Source organism: Macrotis lagotis, chromosome X (genome assembly GCF_037893015.1).
Source record: "Macrotis lagotis isolate mMagLag1 chromosome X, bilby.v1.9.chrom.fasta, whole genome shotgun sequence".
NCBI classification, from domain to species: Eukaryota; Metazoa; Chordata; class Mammalia; order Peramelemorphia; family Peramelidae; genus Macrotis; species Macrotis lagotis.
The window spans coordinates 212,487,151-212,502,338 of NC_133666.1; the positions used below are offsets into that span (position 1 = coordinate 212,487,151).

Here is a 15,188-nt window from a genome sequence, read left to right on the forward strand (position 1 = left end):
AGTGAATTTATTTTGGTCAGATCAATTTGGTGTACTTATCCTCTTTTGGGGGAGAAAAGTTCCCTTTGATTTAGCATTGAAGGAAAAAATTATTATGTATTATAGTACCAAGGTTTCTAGATGGAAATATTCCCATTTACTTATTTAGAACTAATAGGAAATGAGACTGCTGAGTCTAATCCATAGATTTGGATTAGACATCTACTTCTAGGTTAATTGAATATTATCTTTTTAAACAAATAGGATCTTTAATAATTTCTTTGAAAACAAAATTTCTATTTGGTATTACTAAATCACACCAGCATCCTGTTTCACCTGTCTCATTTAACTTAGTAATCCATTTGCTGTACTTGTTCTTGCTTTATTAAATATCATTTTTTCATGTTGCAATTCAATGTGAATAAGAGGATCTAGCTCTAAAAATCATTATAATGTACATTTCTCCCAATATAATAATGTTGATTTTTATCTAAAATATTAAAATAAGTGATATTTAGAAAATATACTGAATACAGCACCATCCCATTTTGGAGATTTATTTAATTGAACAGTATTACCATATCCCACATCACTGATTATATTGGATGTCTCCAAGTAGATATTCTTAAGTATCTTAAAATAAAAATGCTCACCTATCTCTCCCAGTTCAAAATACTTGTTTCTTTGTTTTTATTTTGGTCAAATGACTTAGCAAGCTCTCAGAATGTTTCTCAATTTTTTTCTTTTACAATTTAGTTTCAATATACCAATCCACTATCACCACTGTCTCTTCCACCATCACTACTAACACACTACCCACAACAATCAACAAGAAAAATATATTGACCATATATTATAAGATAGGATACTAGTCAATAACATAAGTCACTTCAGGAATATCTTTTAGAGTTTGATAAGTTATGGGTTAGTTTTTATCTTCTGTTTTTTAATTCATTATAGTTATTTAGAGTATCCTATCTCCTCCTCCATACAGAGGGTCATGCATGTCATATGACAAATAGTGGTTTTTTGAGAGCAAAAAAATCCAGTACACTGATCAATACACTAAAGAGGTCAAAAATTTCTGCAATGTGTAATAATATCTGTAGACCTTCAGGTTGCTTTAGGAATCTCCTCTTTTATCTTTTCATTTGAGCTCTACTTGATCTTTTAAATTTTATTACCTACACTTAATTTTTGTTTCCTTGACTCTGTTTATTTCATTCTGCATGTAATTATTTCTATGTTTCTATGTATTTGTTAAATTCAATATTTCTCATGGTACATAATTATTTAATTACATTTATGTGCCACAATTTATTTAGCTGTTCCTTTTAGACAACCTATGAAATCTTTCAATTGACATGCCATTTTCTGTGTGCAGAAGTCCTATGCATTTCTTTCTTATTATTTCTTGGATTACGTTCTTCAGATTTTTCTTCTTGTTACATTATTAAGGATAATAATGTATTTTACTTGGATTACAAGCATACTTCCTTTTAATGTTTTTGGTTTTTCTTTTTCTAGATTGTCTTTCATACTAGTTTATTTAAATTATTCTCTGTTTTTTTTTTTTTGGTGAGATTTAGATTCTCAGATTTCAGTTTTTCTATTCTGCCCAGTATTTTTTTGCTGTGTAGGACATAAATTCTACTCTCATGATTCTCATTTCTCTTTGGAATGATTCAGGGGGAACCTGATATGGTTCTCAGATTCCACAGATGTTTGCTATTTTTTTTTTTGGTCTCATCCACTGTTGGAGCATTTACTTTTATTTTGCAGTATTTATTTGTAGATGCTAGGTGCTATATTACTAAAGTTATTTTGCCCATCTTGCCTCATCTATTTATATTCTTTCTTATATCTTTGACATTTTAATTTTTACACCCTTATTTTCTCCTGTCACTCACTTTCTGACTCTCTCCTCTCTGGTGGTTGTTTTCTTTGGGGCTGGATCATAAAGAGTCTCAAATTCTTCTCATGTTGAACAATTCCACAACTGTTTAAGTAACTAGGTCTCTGTCCCAGTGACTTTTGGGTAGGCAAACCTGGCCTGTTGACTTGATGGTGAGCTCTTTTTCTCAGACTTAGTGTTACACATACCCCCCCATCCCCCAACACACCATAGTCTATCCTGGTACTTTGTCCTTCTAATCTCTGAATTTTTTGTTCTTATCATATTCAATTCAGAGCAATACTTTTCTGCAGCTACAGGGATGGTTTCTGTTTTTTGGATCTCTTAGGCTCTGGGTATAGAGAGGAATGAAATGTGGTGTTCAATGTTATTTCAAATCCAGAAAAGGGTCTTGTCCCTTTCCCTCTCTTCTGCTCTCTCCTCCATAGATCTTTTGCAGCCATTGTGGTCTTAAAAAAGCTTCTGTTCCTGACAGGTTGGCCAAACCCAGGATTTCTATTGCATGCCAGCAAGTTCTGACTCACTCTCACAGGAGAAATGCTTTTACAACTTGGACCTGGGATTTCAATGGCACTGCAAATGAGGGTCACTTAGGTCCTATGTTTGGTTTTATTGCAAATCCATAGTTAGTTCATTGGGTTGCTTAGAGCAGTTGCACTGGTAGCATGGGAGGTAGAGAAGATGAACTGAGTGAATTCATGGTAGGCATCAATTTTTTAAAATTATTTTATTTTTGGAGACTTTCACTATGGATATAACTGAAGTTGCTTTATCTTTGGTGCATAATATCTATTTAGAGAGGTTTGAGAGTCTATGGAATTTGGAGAAAATGAAAATGTCTAATCCTCCATTTGTTGCTCACATGATTGGAATAGTTTTATTTTGGATCATTCATTGTTTACAGCTAAATGACCATTTTGCCTTTGGTAGTTACTTTAAAATATTTGTCTGGGATAATGCTTATGAAATCTTTTCCATTTTTATGTGTTACATAGAATTCCTCTTCTTCCCCCTTCCACCCTAGAAGATAAAAAGAATCTGAAAAACCAAAAATAATCACAGTGATATTTTTGTTTCCTTGAAGAAGCTAGCTTTTCTATAATGTTTTACATTTTGAAAATGGATTTTTAGAGTGCTATTTCATTTGATTCTCAATAGATAGAAGTTTTATTGGTCCCATTTCATGGATGAGAAACTTGAGTCTCACAGATGTTAAATAACTTGCCTTAACTATGATGTATGTATTAGGTTCCATACAGACAATAAGTGTCAATAGGATTAGAACTCAGATTCTGCCTTGTTTCTTTCTCTACATATCATTTGAATTGCATAAAGTAACCACACACACACACTCTCACATATATATATATATACATATAAACACACACATATATATTTATGTATATCTAATCATAGCAACTATACCATTAGAATAATCAGATATAATTTTAAAGAATGCTTAGGATGACAATTAATTGGTCAAAAGTAGACTAAGCAGCAAATGTGAATCTTCTCTGAACAGACACAAAACATTCAGCTGAACTATGTTTTTCATTGCCAAATGCAAAATAATAACAGTTATTGATTCACAGGAATCATAGTTACTAATATTGGTAGAAATTGTGGGGCTTTATTTTCCTTTTAGTAAAGACATTCTTTTTCTTGACAACATTGCATAAGGCCAAATTAAATAATTTTGTATTTTATTATAACATCTAAAGTAGTATTTCAAGGATATTATAGCATATGTTTTGTTGTTCCAGCATTATGTTTTTGGAGTATCTTAAAAAAGATTTAGAAACAGACATTCCAAAATGTTTTGACTTTTTTTCACCATGACACCTGAATGTTTTAATGTTTTAATAAACAGAATAGTGTCAATCATTTGCTTCATTATACTTTATTTATTGCATTATTTTCTTATTTATATAGATCATTGCTTCCCCCACCCAAAATGCATTAGTTAATTTACTTTCATTTAAATCTGACCAAAAAATTATAACAACATGGTAGATTTTGTCAGTTAGTGATGTTCAGAAGCTACATTCAAGCTATGTTAATTTCTTAATCTCTCATCAGTAAGTGCTGAATCAGTGAAATTTTGTTAACTGCATCATTAGAGGAGAAGAAATGACAATAAGAAGAAAATGTTGCATCTATGTGGACTATATTATAGCCACATTTCCTTTTCATTCTAATCAGATTAAAACTTTTTTTTATTCTCTCTTTTTTTTCCAGGAATTATGTTCAATCTAAACTAAGCAGCACATCCAAGGTAGTTGTCTCCAAAGTTTTTTAAATCACACTTATCTCAGCAAAAATCTCAAGTATACTCTTCCAGTTTATACATATTTATATTTATGGAAGTTATATATATATATATATATGTATGCTGTTTTATTGAAATACAAATATAATAAAATTTACTCAAAATAGAAATTTAAAAAGGGAAGAAAGATAAGTCTAGCAATATTTGTCATGAGAGTAAAAGGGAAACATTGGAGTTCATTGGGTAGACAGTGCAATGGTCACATTTAATATTTAGGTAAACCATTTTGGCAACTGTGCTAATGACAATTTGGAGAAGAAAGTGAATGAGGCAAATCGATAGATAATGTAATAATGTTGGTGAGAGGTGATGAGAACCTGGACTAACATGGTAGACTGGAAAATATAGAAATAGGACTAATGGGACCTTGGATTTCTCTCCACTCTGTCACACTAAGGCAGCTAGGTAACACAGTGGATTAGAGCACTGGTCTTGGTGTCAAGAGGATGAGAGTTTGAATCCTATCTCAGAAACTTGATTTTTATTACCTGTTTTGTGACCTAGGGAAAGTTCATATCCTGGATCATCTCTACTTGTCCTGATTCATATCTGGTCACTAGACCCAGAAGACTCTGAAGGAGAAAGTGAGACTGATGACTTAGCACAGCGCCCCTCACTCAAGTCCAATTCATGTGCTTGTCATGGTATTACCTCCCTGATGTCATGGTATTCTTTGAAAATAAAGGACAAACATTATTAGCATTCTGTCACACTGTTTATTAGAGGTGTAAAAACTATGTGATTTCTCTTCTGCACCCTTTTCTATGGCTTTGTCCTCAACAGTACAGAAGCAAAAATCTGCATCTTTGTACCGAAGGTCATTTTGTGTTTTCCTTCTTTTGCTGAGTTGTCATGCCATTCATTACTTACTGCTCAACTTACTAGTCAGAAACATCTCTACACTTAGCTAGTCTGTTCTTGAAAAACAACCACAGTTTATTGTCATGAGTAAACCTATACTCTTTCCAACATGGTAGAACCTGTCCTTTGCTTCTATAACTTTTGAATGCTAAAAGTCACATCCATAACATGATCAGTCATTCAGACTATGATTTCATTAAATAAATTTTCAGACCACTCTTTTTTTAATATTTCATATAAATTTAGATTTCATCTGAAAGACATTAAGAACTCTGTAGAGTAATGTGCTGATTAGGCTATAATCAGAATTGCTCTTAACTTGCTCAGCCAGATAGTCCCCCCAATTAGAACTGACTAAAATTCCTTAGAATTTCCAAACACAATTATGTGAATAATTTCTGCAGAAAACTTTCCTTCCTATAAATTTAACTATACATTTTTCAGATTAACTTCAACTGATATCTTCTAAAATGGACATAATAGTGACAAAATTCAGTTTCACAGAATGGCATACTAATGTAAATTTTAGATGAAAGGTTACTTTTATTATTTTGAAAATATGAAATGAAAATTCAAACTTTTTTTATAATCAGTGTCAATAAAAGACTCATTTTTAAGATACAGTAAGTACCTTTTTCAATCAGATGCATATGCTGAAGTTGTGCCTTTTTGATTTTATGTAAATATTTTATGTAGATATTTTATATTTTTTATCATCCAATAATGAAGATATTTGATGTAGATATTTTATTTTTTTATCTTCCAACAATTCAAAAGAATTCTGAGGTATTTCATTTGTATGCTTCTTTCTCCAACTTCTTGTTTACTTTCTTTTTAATCTTTTGTCTCCTTTGGAATTTCAAAATAGGAGGCCATCCATTGAATGATTCATTCAACTTTTATTAAGAATGAACTCCATGCTAAGTACTCTGAATGAAGGCAAAAAACTAAAATAATTTATGCCTCAAGAAGCTTTGATTCAAATGGTTTCACAGATTTGCAAATTAGGACACATATCAATAAAATACAAAGTGGTATCCTTGCTGGGACCTCTGATGATTAGGGGAATCAGGAAAGTATATTTTTTTAAATTAGTTTGGGAACATATTAATAAATCCTGATAAGGGCTTCACACACACACACACACACACACACACACACACACACGCACACTCATATGATTTATTTTCCCAATTACATACAATGGTAATTTTTCCAATCATTATTTTTGAAAGTTTTGAGTTTTACAATTTTTCTCCATCTCCTTTCTCTTCCCCTTCTCTCTCCCAAAAGCAATCCAATGATCAGCTCTACAATTGTAAGCATTCTAAACATAGATTGAAATTGTATGTGTTTTGACAGAAGGACCCAATCCAAAAGGAAGAAGGAAAACATTAGAGATAACAAACTTATATAAAGCATAATACAATTTTAAAAAATTGAAGATAATAAGCATTGGTCTTCATTTAAACTCCAAAGTTCCTTCTCTGGATAAGGATCAGGGAAGTATCTTGAAGTTAATTGCACTTATATTGAGTTCTAAAGGAAACTGAGAGCCTTAAAAAGTTTAAGTGAGGAAGGAAAGCATTCGGAACTCTGGTTATAAATAGTTGAAAGATATAGAGATTGGAGATGAAATACTTTGTATTAGTAAAGTATTGGAAAATTTGGAAGTGTGAAGTATGTGAGAGGGAAAATGAGGCTGAATAATAGATATTTCATGATAAGAATAGGATTGGCTGACTTGGGCACAATTGTGAATAGCTTTTAATGTCAAAAAAGAGGAATAGCTCTCAATGTAGTTAACGGGGAATACCTGGAGCTGGTCAATAGAATGAAGTACTCTAGTACTACAGAAAGATGCCAATTTTCAAATTTGCCAATTAAAAGATTGTTGTTTTGTTAGAGAACAGTTGTAGTTACGTTAGAAAGTCAGAAACTAGATTTCAAAGGAAGAAAAGTGAGGGAGGATAGAAATGGAGGTAGAGAACTTTATGAAAACATGTGCTTGAGGAGAAATTTGGAATGATCACTTGAGGAAGTTTGCAAAGTAAGGGTAAAAACTGATCTTGGTCTTCCTAAGAAACACTACATCTGAGGCAGCTAGGTGGCACAGTGGATAGAGCACCAGCCATGGAGTCACGAGTACCTGAGTTCAAATCTGGCCTCAGACAATTATTACCTAACTGTGTGGACTTGGGCAAACCACTTAACCCCATTGCCTTGCAAAAAAAAAAACCTAAAAAAAAAGAAAGAAACACTACATCCTAATCAGAGGGTTAAATTGAAAGAGAGAAAAAAACATAAGCAATTATGTAAAGATAGAAAAGAAGAAAAAAACAGTAAATCTTCAGAATCCACAAAAACAAGAGTGAAACAAATTCTCCAGTCAAGATATCATGGAGAAATTTTAGTAAAAATCTTTTTCACATAGCCTATCATAGGCAAGTAAACTAGAAAGCCAGTAGGAGTCCTTTAAACACTCTGAAGTTACAGGCTAAGCTTAGCAAGCCAGGCCCAACTTGGAAGGGAAAGTTTGAACCCAGGGAATGTTGGTACAACAGACATAACTAGGTTGGGCTACCGTAATGCAAGAAACAACCCCAGAAGCAGAACTCAGCTATCAAAATGAGCAAAATGTCAAAATAAAAAAGCATAACCATAACATACTACTGTTCTGACAGGGATGATAAAAGCACCATCTTAAAAGAGGAAAGTGGTGACAAAATGCCTACATGTGAAGCCTCAAAAGAATTTATAAATTGATCTCAAATCCAAAAAGTCCTTTAGGAAGAATTCAAAAAAGATTTTCAAAACCAAAGAAGGGAAAAAGAAGAAAAATGGAGAAAAGAAAGAGAGAGTTATGAAAAGATGACTGAAGAAAAATAATACCTTTAATAGCAAAATTGGTCACATGAAAAAGGCGTCATTGGCTTTAAAAGTAAAAAAAGATCAACTGAAAAGTATAATAACTCATCAAAAACTAAAACCGATAAACTAGAAAAGGAATATAATTCATTAAAAAAAATTAGCAACAGGAAAAGGAAGCGCAAAAGTTAACTGGAGAAAATAAAATCCCCAAAATTAGAACTGGGCAAATGGAAACTAATGATTTAATGAGACAGCAAGATTTCATCAAACAAAACCAAAAGGTTGAAAAAAATAGAAGAAAATATAAAGTACCTCTTAGGAAAAGTGACTGACTGGAAAATAGATACAAGAGAGATAATTTGCAAATTATTGATCTATCTGAAAACATTGATCAAAAAATTAGCCTGGGCAATATCTTTCAGAAAATTATCATGAAAAATGTCCTACTACCCTAGAGCAAGTAGACAAAATAGTCCTTGAAAGGATCCACCAATCTCCTACTTAAAGCGATCCCAGAATAAAATATCATAGCCAAATTTCATAATTATCCACCTGAAGGAGAAAAATACTGCAAGTAGCCAAAAAGAAGCATTTTAGTTACTAAGGAATCATAGAGAGATTACTCTGGACTTTTGAGTTTTAGCATTAAAGGACAGGAGGGTCTGAAATACAATATTATTGCAGGCCAAGAAACTTGGATTACAACCCACAATAAACTATCCTACAAAATTCGATATATATATTCCTTCAGGGGAAAGGTGGATTTTCAATGAAATAGAGGATTTTTCAAACTTATCTGATTAAAAATAAACTAACACAAAAATTTGATCTTCAAATATAAGATTCAAGAGATATGTAAAAAGGTAAATGGAAAGGGGAAAATGTTATGCAATATGACTAAATTATCTACATCCCTACATGGGAAGACAATACATGTAACTCTAAAGAATTGTATTTCTCTTAGGACAGTTGAAAGGGGCATACTTAAACAAAAGATGAGGGTAGAAATTGATTGTTATGTGATCATATTTTCCTTTCTTGAGAGTTGTATTTCTATTGTAAAAATTAAAATTAGAGTACTTGAAAAGAGGATATTAATATAAATTGTTTATAATTTGAAGATAATTATGGATCTTGAGAATTGTATTTATATTTGGATAATTGAGGGTAGTATACTTGGATGGGGTCTATTGGTATGAAGTGATTATAATATGATAAAGCTTATAAATCAATTAATTCTTGAGAATTGCACTTCTATCAGGACAGATAAAAGGAGGATACTTAGATGGTGTGACAAGACAGGTATAAAACAATTAAGACATGACAAATAATATTATGACAGAAGAAGGCATTAGAGGATACATTACACCACATGATGATTCACAAAAGGCATATTATATTATAGGGAAAGAGCAGAGGGTGTGAGGAAATCTTATACTCAACATATTTGTCTAGAGTGGTAATAACATACATTCCCATTTGGGTTTATAAATTAACCTACTCTACACAGGAAGTAAGGGGAAGAGAAGAAGGAAATGGGAATCTAAGGCTATAAAAGAAAAAGGAGAAAATAATAGTAAAGGTAAAATTAAAGTTAAAGGTAAAGAAAAAAGTAAAGTAAAAAGGGAAAGAGGGTTGATAGAAGGGAGGGCAGACTGAGAGATACTGCAGTCAGAAGCAAAAACATTGGTGAGGAGAGATAAGGAGACAGGAGAGAGAGAGAGGAAAAATACAAAGAGGACAAGATAGGATGGAGAGAAATACAGAATTAGTAATTTTAACTATGAATGTTAATGGGAAGGACTCATAAAATAGAAGAGTATATTAAAAACCAGAATCCAGCAATATTTTCCTTATAAGAAACACAGTTGAAACAGTTGAAACATACATGGACTAAAGGTAAAAGACTTGAGCAGAATATATTATGCTTCAGCTAAAGTTAAAAAAAAAGCAGGGGTAATAATCCTGATTTTAGACAAAACAAAATTCAAAATAGATCTAATTAATAGGGATAAGGAATGAAGAAGATATTGTAAGATTAAGGCTAATTAATATGTTGTATTTGTGAAATTTTGTGAAATGCTCTATATAATTCACATCAATCGGAAAATGACTGAACAAGTTATGGTAGATGAATGTTTTGGAGTACTATTCTTCTGTAAGAAACCATGTGTTGTCTGACTTCAAAAAAGCATAAAAAGGCTTTCATGAAGTCAGGCTGAGTTAAGTAAGCAGAATTAGAAGAACATTGTAGGACTTCCAGCCAAAATGGCAGAGAGAAGACAGACATAGTTCTAAAGTCTCCTGATCTTTCCTCATCTATGATATGAAACAGACCTCTTAATAGAAATCTAAACCATAAAATGCACAAAGAAAAGCCAGGAGAAAGAACATCCACCTCAGGATTTGTCTTCTGCATTTGTGGGTGAGTCTGGGAACAGAGGGAGGATCAGCCATACATCAACCTGATTAGTGGTGGGGTTGGAGCCCAGGAGTCTGAGGGATCAAGAGCTGGACCTGCTTGATGGGTAGCAAAGCTAAACCTCGGCTGTGTAGGTCAGTGAGGGAGCAGAGGCATTGGTGTTGGCGCTGACACTCTGGAGCTTGCCAACAGGGCAAGGGGGAAATGTCCAGTGCAGGAGAGTGGACACCATCCCTGGGCTTCTCTGGTCTGAGGAACTCCAAGTCCATGCCTCCATTGTGGCTGAGGCCTCTTCCCAGAACAAATGCAGTTAGAGACTACTTCTGCCCCAGGTGTGTAAGTAGAAGAACTAACTCAGCTAACAATAGGGAGAAGGATGACCTCACAACCAGGGTAAAACCCACCACTGATTGAAGACAAAAGTCTTTAACAGCTTCAATCACTCCCTCCAGGCTAAGGGAGAGGGCCTCAATCAAGGTCACAGACACTCCAGAGAATGCAACAGCACCTCCTACTGGCCAGTTGGAGAAATTGCACTCAGTGAGCAAATCCTCTAACACACCTACTATCCAGCTGGAGATATTGCACTCAGTGAGTAAAGCCTCTAGGGATCCCAACACCAAACCTCTGTGAACCAGCCCCTCCCCAACTCAAGGTCTTAGCAAAATGAAGAAAGGTCAGTGAAAAGGTGGATCCATAGAAAAATTCTTGGAAGGAAAAGACCCTAACTCAGAGAGACCTAGACCCTCTGGGGGAATATGATCTAGTCTCCAACACAGAAAGACTTCTTTGAAGAAATAAGGAAGGAGTTTAAAAATCAATTGGAAAATTTGGGAGAGAAAATTAACACCTTGCAACAAGAAAACAAATCATTGGAAAATACAATTGGTCAAATACTAAATGAGAATAATTTTCTCAGATCCTCAATTGGACAAATAGAAAATGAGAATAACTCTCTCAGATCATCAATAGGGCACATGCAAAAAGAAAATAATTCTCTTAAAACCTCAATTGATCAAATGAAAAGTTCTTTCAAAAATAGAATTGACCAATTGGAAAAAGAGTTGCAAAAGGTAAATGAAGAAAACTCCTCTCTAAAAAAAAAAAAGAATGATGTCTGTGGAAACTAATGACTTCATGAGACAGCAAGAGCCTGTTAAACAAAATAAAAAAATAGAAAAAAATAGAAGAAAATGTAAAATACCTCATCTACAAAACCACTTACCTCAAGAATAGATCAATGAGGGGGCAACCTGAGTATTATTGAACTTCCTGAAAACATTGAAGAGAAAAAAAACGCCTGTACTTAATATTAAAGGATCTGGTGATGGAAATTACCCTGATATCATAGAACCAGAGGGCAAAGTAGTTATTGAAAGAATACATTGATCTCCTCCAGAAAGAGATCCTAAAATGAAAACACCAAGGAATGTTGTGGCCAAATTCCAGAACAATCAGACAAAAGAGAAAATCCTGCAAGCAGCCAGAAAGAAACAATTTAAATATCAAGGAGTCACAGTAAGGATTATGCAGGACCTGGCTGCATCAACATTAAGGGATTGAAGGGCCTGCAGTGAGATATTCCAAAGAGCAAGGGAGCTTGGAATGCAGCCAAGAATCCACTATCCTGCAAAGCTGAGCCTTCTATTTCAGGATGGGCATTTAATGAAATGGAAGAATTAAAAAAATTCCTGATGAAAAGACCAGAGCTAAATAGAAAATTTGGACATTAAACAGGAGACACATGAAAACGTAAAAAAAAAGGGGGGGGGGAGAGAAAAAACTGCTATCCAATAAGGTGAAACAGGCTATATCCCAGCAGGGGAAAAAGATTCTCATAAATCTTGAGAATTGTTACTCTAACAGAGAGAGAATATACCTAACCATAAGCACTTGACACTCATGACTTAGCCATGAGATTGCTATCCAGTGGGATGAAACTGGCTATAACCCTACTTGGGAAAAAGAGTCTAGTAACTCTCAAGAATTGTAACTCTATTAGATAGAATGTACTTAGCTAGAAGTGATGGATACTCAGAATTTTCTATGACTCAGATAGAATGATTTAAAAACACCACCTCCTTAAAAAGAGGGACAAGAAGGAGAGGGAAGGAGGGAAGGGATTGAATGGGGTCAATCTCTTTACATTAAGAGGTACAAAAGACCTATGGTAACAGAGGGGAAGAAGGGAGGAGATGAGAAACACCTGAATCTTTTTCTCATCAGTCTTGGCTTAAAGTTAATTTAAACACATACTCAGTTAACTTAAAAAAGTCTAACCTTTCAAGTATAAAAAGGGGAAAAGGGGAGGGGGGACAGAGGAAGGGGGAGAAAAAAGGGGAACTAACAGAAGGAAGGGAAGGAAAAGAGAAAGGGGCAAGAAAGAGGAGGGGTTGGATCTAGGAGGGCAAACACACTGAAGGGGGTGGTATTCAGAAACAAAACATTGGGGAATAGAGGTAAAGGGGTTGAAAAAGGGGGAAAATACAAACAGAAGGAAGATAGCATGGAGGACCATAAAGAGTTAGCAATTATAGCTTTGAATGTGAATGGGATGAACTCTCCCTTAAAATATAAGTGAATAACAAAGTGGATTAAAAGCCAGAATCATACAATATGCTGTTTACAAGAAACTCATTTGAAGCAGAGAGATACATATAGAGTAAAAGTAAAAGGTTGTAGCACAATATATTTTGCTTCAGTTGAAGTGAAAAAAGCAGGGGTAGCAATCCTTATCTCAGACAAAGCAGCTGCAAAAATAGATAGCATTAAAAGAGCTAAGGAAGGATACTATATATCCTCCTAAAAGTTACCATAGACAATAACGTGATTTCAATACTGAATATATATGCACCTAATAGGATAGCATCCAGATTCTTAGAGGAGAAGATGAAAGAGTTACAGGAAGACATAGACAGCAAAACTCTACTAGTGGGAGACCTCAACCTCCTGTTCTCAGATCTAGTTAAATGAAATCATAAAATAAACAAGAAAGAATATAAGGAGGTAAACAGATTGTTAGAAAAACTAGATATGATAGACGCATGGAGGAAACTGAATGGGGAAAGAAAGGAATATATCTTTTTCTCTGCAGTACATGGCACTTATACAAAAATTGACCGTGTACTAGGGCATAAAAACCTAATGATCAACTGAAGCAAGGCAGAAATAGTGAATTCATCTTTCTCAGATCACAATGCAATGAAAGTCATATGCAATATTAGGCCAGGGAGATATAGACCCAGAACTAATTGGATACTAAATAACCTCATTTTAAAGAATGAGTGGATCAAACAATAAATTATAGAAATATTTTATCCTAGACAATGACAATAATAAAACAACATACCAAAACATATGGGATTCACTCAAAGCAGCTGTCAGGACATATATTATATTTTTAAATTCTTACATGAACAAATTAGAGAAAGGAAATCAATGAACTAAATATGCATCTAAAAAAAGTCAGAGAAAGAACAAATTAAAAATCCCCAATTAAATACTAAATTAGAAATTCTAAAAATTAAAAGAGGAAATTAATAAATTTGAATGCAAAAAATATTGAATTAAAAAATAAAACCAAAATTTGGTTTTATGAAAAAATCAATAAAGTTGAACTCACCACTAATGAGGAGGAAATTAAAGTAATAATTTGGAATTATTTTGTCCAACTCTATGCCAACAAATTTTACAATCTAAGTGAAATGGATGAATATTTACAAAAATATATTTTGCCCAGGTTAAATGAAGAGGAGATTAAATAGCTACACAACCTTATCTCAGAAAAAGAAATTCAACAAGCCATCATTGAACTCCCTTAAAAAAATACTCAGGGCCTGATGGATTCACAAGTGAATTCTACAAACATTTAAGGAACAATTGGTTCCAATTCTATATAAACTCTTTGGAAAAATAGGTGAAGACGGAACTCAGCCTAACTCTTTCTATGAAATCAGTATGGTGCTGATACCTAAACCCGGAGAATTAAAACAGAGAAAGATAATTATAGACCTATCACCCTGATGAATATAGATGCAACAAACTTAAACAATTCTTAGCAAAACGAATACAACAAGTTATCACTAGGATAATACATTTTGACCAAGTAGGATTCGTCCCAGGAATTCAGGGTTGTTTCAATATTAGGAAAATTGTTAATATAATCAATTATATCAACAACAAACCTATCAGAAATTATATGTTCATCTCAATAGATGCTGAAAAAGATTTGACAAAACACAGCACACATTCCTACTAGAAACATTAGAGAGTGTAGGAATAAATGGGCCGTTCCTTAGAATAATGAGCAGTATGTATGTATCTGAAACCATCAACAAGCATTATATTCAATGGGTAGAAGCTAGAGGCATTTCCAATAAGATCTATGATAAAACAAGGATGTCCATTATCACCATTACTATTCAATATCGTATTAGAAATGTTAACTTCAGTAATTGGAGAAGAAAAAGAAATCGAAGGAATTAGAATTGGGAATGTAGAAATAGAACTCTCACTGTTTGCAGATGACATGATAGTAAACCTAGAGAATCCCAAGAAAAACTATTGGAAACAATTAGCAATTTTTAACAAAGTTGCAGTATATAAATCCTCAACTTTTATATATATATGACTAGCAAGATACAGCAGGAAGAGCTAGAAAGAGAAATCCCAGTCAAAGTAACTTCAGACAATAAAAAATTCCTGGGAGACTATTTACCAAGGCAGACTCAGAAACTTTTTGAAAACAATTATAAAACAATTCTCACACAAATTAAATCAGATTTAAATAACTGTCAAATATCAACTTATGC

The 15,188-nt window shown here is 33.5% G+C and overlaps 1 pseudogene; it reads left to right on the forward strand.

The window, feature by feature from the left end:
- The window catches only part of LOC141498962 (translation initiation factor eIF2B subunit alpha pseudogene), a 115,704-nt pseudogene that overhangs the window by 11,599 nt on the left and 88,917 nt on the right, over positions 1–15,188 (forward strand).